The sequence below is a fragment of the Saccostrea echinata genome, unplaced genomic scaffold (genome assembly GCF_033153115.1).
Source record: "Saccostrea echinata isolate AGI-Se365-2 ecotype Australia unplaced genomic scaffold, CSIRO_AGI_Sech_v1 ptg000029l, whole genome shotgun sequence".
In the NCBI taxonomy this organism is placed as follows: Eukaryota; Metazoa; Mollusca; class Bivalvia; order Ostreida; family Ostreidae; genus Saccostrea; species Saccostrea echinata.
Window position 1 is genome coordinate 23,329,968 of NW_026889778.1, and position 5,918 is coordinate 23,335,885.

The 5,918-nt window shown below is 33.1% G+C and overlaps 1 pseudogene; it reads right to left on the reverse strand.

Annotated features, from left to right (window-relative positions):
• Nucleotides 1-4,010: 4,010 nt before the first annotated feature.
• LOC133195118 (uncharacterized) lies at nucleotides 4,011-5,406 on the reverse strand (annotated as a pseudogene).
• Between the last annotated feature and the right edge of the window lie 512 nt (nucleotides 5,407-5,918).

Consider the following 5,918-nt stretch of genomic DNA (forward strand, 5'->3'; position numbering starts at 1 on the left):
AAATGTCCATTCACTGCAAAAAATGAACAAATATCTGATGAAACTGTTTCATTTTTGAAGACTGTAAATGGTTCATTAGAACTTGACTCGTCACATGATTACTTTTATCAAATTCAGGGGCAGCTTTTCTGCACAGAGAGAACCAATTGCATTCTTGTGGTGTACACATTCAAAGATCTCAAAATTATTCCTGTGCCAAGAGACCAAAAATTCATTGATAACATGCTTGAAAAATTAGAGTTGTTTTTTGATAAACATTTTAAAAATGCAGTATTGAAAAAATTTTATTATCAAATTTGAGTGTCTTAATAATAAAAGTACTGCCAGAATGTGACACATTTTAATCTTGTTATATGGATAAAGTTTTTGTTTATAATCATTACTGCATTCCTTTACAACACTCTTTCAAATATATATATATATATATATATATATATATATATATATATATATATATATATATATATATATATATATATATATATATATATATATATATATATATAAAATCCAAATTCATCAGTATATTATCAAATTAACAATCAGCACCTCTTTGACTTTTTATAACATGGTTTAAATTAAACAAAAAAAATAGTGTGTAATACTGATATTTAAATGTTCTCTCTGGGCCTCATCAGTCAGGTAAGAGAACACATATTTATAACCCGAGACCTTCCTGGTGCATAAATAATTCAAAACATACGATACTTTTCTCAGAAAATTATAGTGTTTTTTCTTAAATCAAACTACAAATGTAAAGCACCAAGAAGGTTTCGACCCTTTTAAATAATGATGTTTGTTTGTTTGTTTGTATGTTGTTTAACGCCGGTCTCTTGAGAATTTTTCACTCATATGGAGACGCCACCACTTGCCGGTGGAGGGCTGCAAATTTTGTCCTATACTCGGCACTTACGGCCATTGAGCAGTGAGGGATCTTTTTCGTGCCAGCACCTACTGCGACACGTGACCTCGGTTTATACGGTAGTCAGCTGTCTCGTCTAAAGTCATCATTTCGTAAGTTCTATGGTCGATACAATGACTTTGTCAGCAAATACAATTTATCATTGAGTCAAATGCTGACTGACGTTTTTCATACTAATTGTTAGGCCATTATTTACACTGAATTGTCGACGGATTTTTCCGTTATTTCCCTATCATGACAAGGAGCACACGGCGGGTGTGACCGGTCGGCAGGGGATGCTCACTCCTCCATGGCACCTGATCCCACCTCTGATGTTTGGAGGTCCGTGTTTGCTCTGCTCCTATTTTGTATTGTATAATGGACTTTTGAGCTTGAATACTGTTCGTTATCTCCATATATTTCATCTCATCCGAAGCACCGGTCTCCACGTCCCACAGTGGGATTCGAACCCGCGACATAAGGATCAACTCCTTACTTCGCGACTCTAGAGCAGACGCTCTAACCACTGCGCCACGCGGGCGACAATAATAATAATGGAAACAGTGTGTTCACAATTTTATCATCAGAAATGTCTGCATTTTGGAAGATTATCAAAGAAAATTAACACGCAATCTTTAGTTAAATTTACTGTGGTACATACGTGTGATGTTTTTATTTAAATGCAAATATGCTTTCAAGTAAATTTTAAGACACATTTAAACATTCAAGGGTATTTTATATACTAATTAAATAGTGGATTCATGTAAAAATCTTTTTCAAAGTAAATGTATAAATTAAAGATAAACTATAAAATAAGTATTGTCAACATTGTAAAAAAAAATGCTGAAACCTTTGAAAAAAAAAAGAACTGTTCTGAAAAAAAGGGCCTATCAAAGGTTTCAGAAGAAAAGCATGCAATAAATAAACAAGTAAAGAATGACTTGTATATGAATTTCACCTAAAGATGTTATCCTGTTAAAAAACATGGTGCCTGCAAATTTATTTCAATAAAAATGTAATTTAATAAAATCTTTTAATATAATCTATCATATGGATCCTGTGTTAGAATCTTCTTTATTATCACATTTATCAATATTCAACATGTTCAAGTACATATTGTAACTGATTATGTATCATATCAATACATTAACTTTACTTACAGGTACCAGTCAAGCAGTTTCGTATCAAGTATTGCTTTTTAAAATATACACGTACAGTATCATTAAGAAATATTTTGCTCAACATTTGGCTTGAATTAACAGGCATGTATTAGATATATGAATTTTCTAAGAGGGTCGGAAAATTTAGGATTGATTGATTGTTTGTTTGTTTTTTAATGTCCCTCTCGAGAACTTTTCACTCATATGGAGACGCCACCACTTGCCGGTGGAGGGCTACAAATTTTGACCTATACTCGGCACTTAGGGCCATTGACCAGTGATGGATCTTTTTCGTGCCAGCACCTACTGCGACATGGGACCTCGGTTTATACGGTCTCATCCGAAGGACCGGTCTCCACGTCCCGCAGTGGGATTCGAACCCTCGACGTAAGGATCAACTCCTTACTCCGCCACTCTAGAGAAAATTTAGGAAGTAAGATCTTAAGACTGGCACATTAAATTCTTGAGATAAAAAATTAAAGTACAATATTCATAATAGCTAGTACAAGTTTTCTTTTTTAACCATCTTTGGTATGTAACTTGAGAAAGAAAATTTTGGTAAGCCATCTTTGTAGGGTAGATAAATATCTTGCTTTAGCACCAAACTTTGGTTGACTATTGAGATTGAGGTGTTTTGCTTTTTTTTCGGGGAGGGGGGGGGGTTACATTGAAGAATAAATGTATTCCTTACAAAATTACCTTGATAACTTAACATTTGAGATTTTGATTTTAAGAAACTTTTTATCGATCAAGAATGAAAAGTGGTGTATTGATGCATATCATTATAAGTAAAAGTCTCTATATACAATAATATTTTTTTATGTACCAAAACTCAAACCTACCACGAGTGATAGACATTGAATGCAGGGTTTTCACTGTACAACATTTTAGGCAATATATGATATACAAAGTTTGCAAAAATATCTAAACATTAATTTACAATCAGAAAGCTAACACAAGTTAGATCAGGATAAATAAATAAAACAAACAATGGAAACAATAAGTAATGTCAATGGAAAAAATAACAATAAATAAAAAAGAAAAAGCAAATTTTTAAAATGAAACCCATAAGCTAATGAATTAGCCTCTAAATATGTAACGAATTATCAGTGAATATCACCCAGAGACCAAGAGAACGATGCAGAAGAGGGGCCTCAGACTTCAGATGGAAATTTGTCCTTCAACCCTTGCCAACCTGCTACTGGACTGACTTTCTGTCATACAAACATTCTCTCAAGACTCTGATCCTATCAACTGCCCTATGAGTTCATCCTCTAAAAAACTTATCCTCACAAATTATCAGTGAATATAACACAGAGACCAAGAGAAAGAAGCAGATCAATCATTTAAAGAACCTACACCTAACTGCAGATGTCATAAAAGGACTAATACCCCCATTGTTTTGGTGTTTTTGTTCCATCATCAAAACTATGTACCAGATTATTTGACCCTGGCCTTAATCAACTCTTTTCAGGAGCAACCTTTGTGCTAAGTATGGGTTATAATGTATCCTTGAAACAAGAGAGGCAATGGGCCACAATGCTCATCTGTGTAACCAAAGCCTAATTAACAAATTAAAATCCCCTTTGTAAAGGATAGTCTATGCTAACTTGAGTTAAAAATTATCCAGGGGGTTCTCAAGAAGAAATTGAAAAAGTGAAAAGTTTACAGTCAGATGGAAAGATTCTAGACAACAGGTGATCAGAAAAGCTCACTTGAATTTTCAGCTCAAGTGTGGAAAAAACTTATTTATCAGGTCCAAAAACATTATATTGAAGGTGATGTGACCTTTACAATGGTATATGATCTCATTTCATGATATCCTCATGTCAAGAGCAACCTTTGTGCCAAGTCTGAACCTCCATAAGTTCTTTTCTAAAAAGTTACCCAGTACCAGTCGGAAATGAAAGTTGGATGGATAGACAGAAGGACGTGGTGACTCACATTCCTTATATACCCCTAAAATGTAACTCTGAAGGAATTTCTAAACCCCATACAATGACCTGCTTCTTGCCATTAATGGTGGTAACAATACTCCTTCCAAGCATAGAGGGTGGTACTCTCATCCATGTTGGCTGCCCCAATCCAGTTCCAACACTACATTTCAGTATAAAATGTGATCATATTGTACTTGCTTTTTAAAACAAGCTCATAAAAACCTTACAAATTACAGTTCAGAAGAGAAGGTTATATGCACAAGACATGTTATATATACCTGAATACACTTTTCTGTGGTGGTTGTGTAGGAAGTGTGTTTGTTGTTTGGGGAACTAGTCTTACGGGAGGATATGGTGCCAAAGATGGTCCAGGCAAGGAAACAGGCACTGGGGAGACTTGAGATGATCTGTAATTGTTGATAAAGTATTGAATAAAACTATTACTTTTCATATACATTTATAAATGGTAATTTTAAAAAATGATTATAAAACAGTAATTTCCAATGTCACAGCATCATGTTCTGTGGCATTAAAGCCCTAACCTCCATACACACTAACATATTTTTGGTTAACAACTTGTTCAATTTGCATAAAATCATCTTGGCATTCAAGATTTTAAATAGGTCTGAAATATATGCTTTGCCTAAAAACTTATTCCTGTAAGAGAGGACTTATCCTGAGTCATTATGGAGAAGATTCCTCATTTCCTCATCAGTTGGTTTCTTAAAATGGGGGTTTGGAATCCTACCAGGCTTTTAGAAGTTGGTCTAAATCGAGGCTGTAAAAAATTTGTTGCATTAGAAGAAATCTCTGTCTTTTTGAAATCCTTTATAGAATTGTGAATTTTATTGCTACCCTCATTTGCCGAAATAATATGGTCTAAAGCACATAAAATATTATTTAGTCTATGTTTTTGAACTGAAGGATTGTTCCTAATTTGTTCAGCAATTATGTTTAATTTTTTTTCAATCTGTTGAATCTTCTGATCAGAATAATCCTGCACACATATTGAGGTACCCCTATCATTATCTGTTAAATGTTGTTCTGGTGTAAAATCTACATCTGTATTAGATGGTTTATTTGTATGTATATTCAAATTGACATCTGCATGTATTTTGTGTAAATGTTTACAGACATGACCATTTTTGTAATCTGGGCAAGAACATGAAAAAAGATGTTTACACAGGTAAACACAAGGAAATTTTTTGCACTTGTTGAAACAATACAACTCATTGCATATGCCAACTAGTTTCTTGATGTCATATGTAGAATCTGATGATGTTACTGTAAAAAAAAATTCATTAATTTGTAAAATACATGAGTCATCAATATCTAAACTTTTTTGATGACGATCAGCATTATCTATATTTTCACCTGAGGGCAAATTAAATCTCATACGAGATTCATGTCATGAATAGATTTTTTTCAATTTGTAAGAGGGTATCAATCGAAACATCAATCCGTCTATTGCGTTTACCTTAAAAAAAAAAAAAATACTGTTTTTAGTTGATTGTGGAAACTTTCAACAAACATATTTGTATGTACATGGCCAAATTCCCCTTTCCTATAACACTTTCCCAAATTTCTTTTCTACTCAAGTAGTGATTTTGAAAATATTGTAGAAATTCTGGATTTATTTCTTCTATTTTTTTTTTTTTTTTTTTTTTTTTTTTTTGCAATTCCTGGACATAACGAGAAAAAAGAATTTCAGACTCTGCTTGTAAAGAAGCACATAATATAAGTAAGCATAAATTTCGGATTGTAATTTTTGGTCCTTAATAAGTTGTCGAATCTTTTTCTTCCAATTTTCAAGAACATGCCAATGACAGAGAAAATGTCTGATGTCCCCCCAAAAAATTTTCTTAGCAGCATTCCAACCTGAATTGTCATCATTAGTCATAAGAATATTAATTTTTGTAT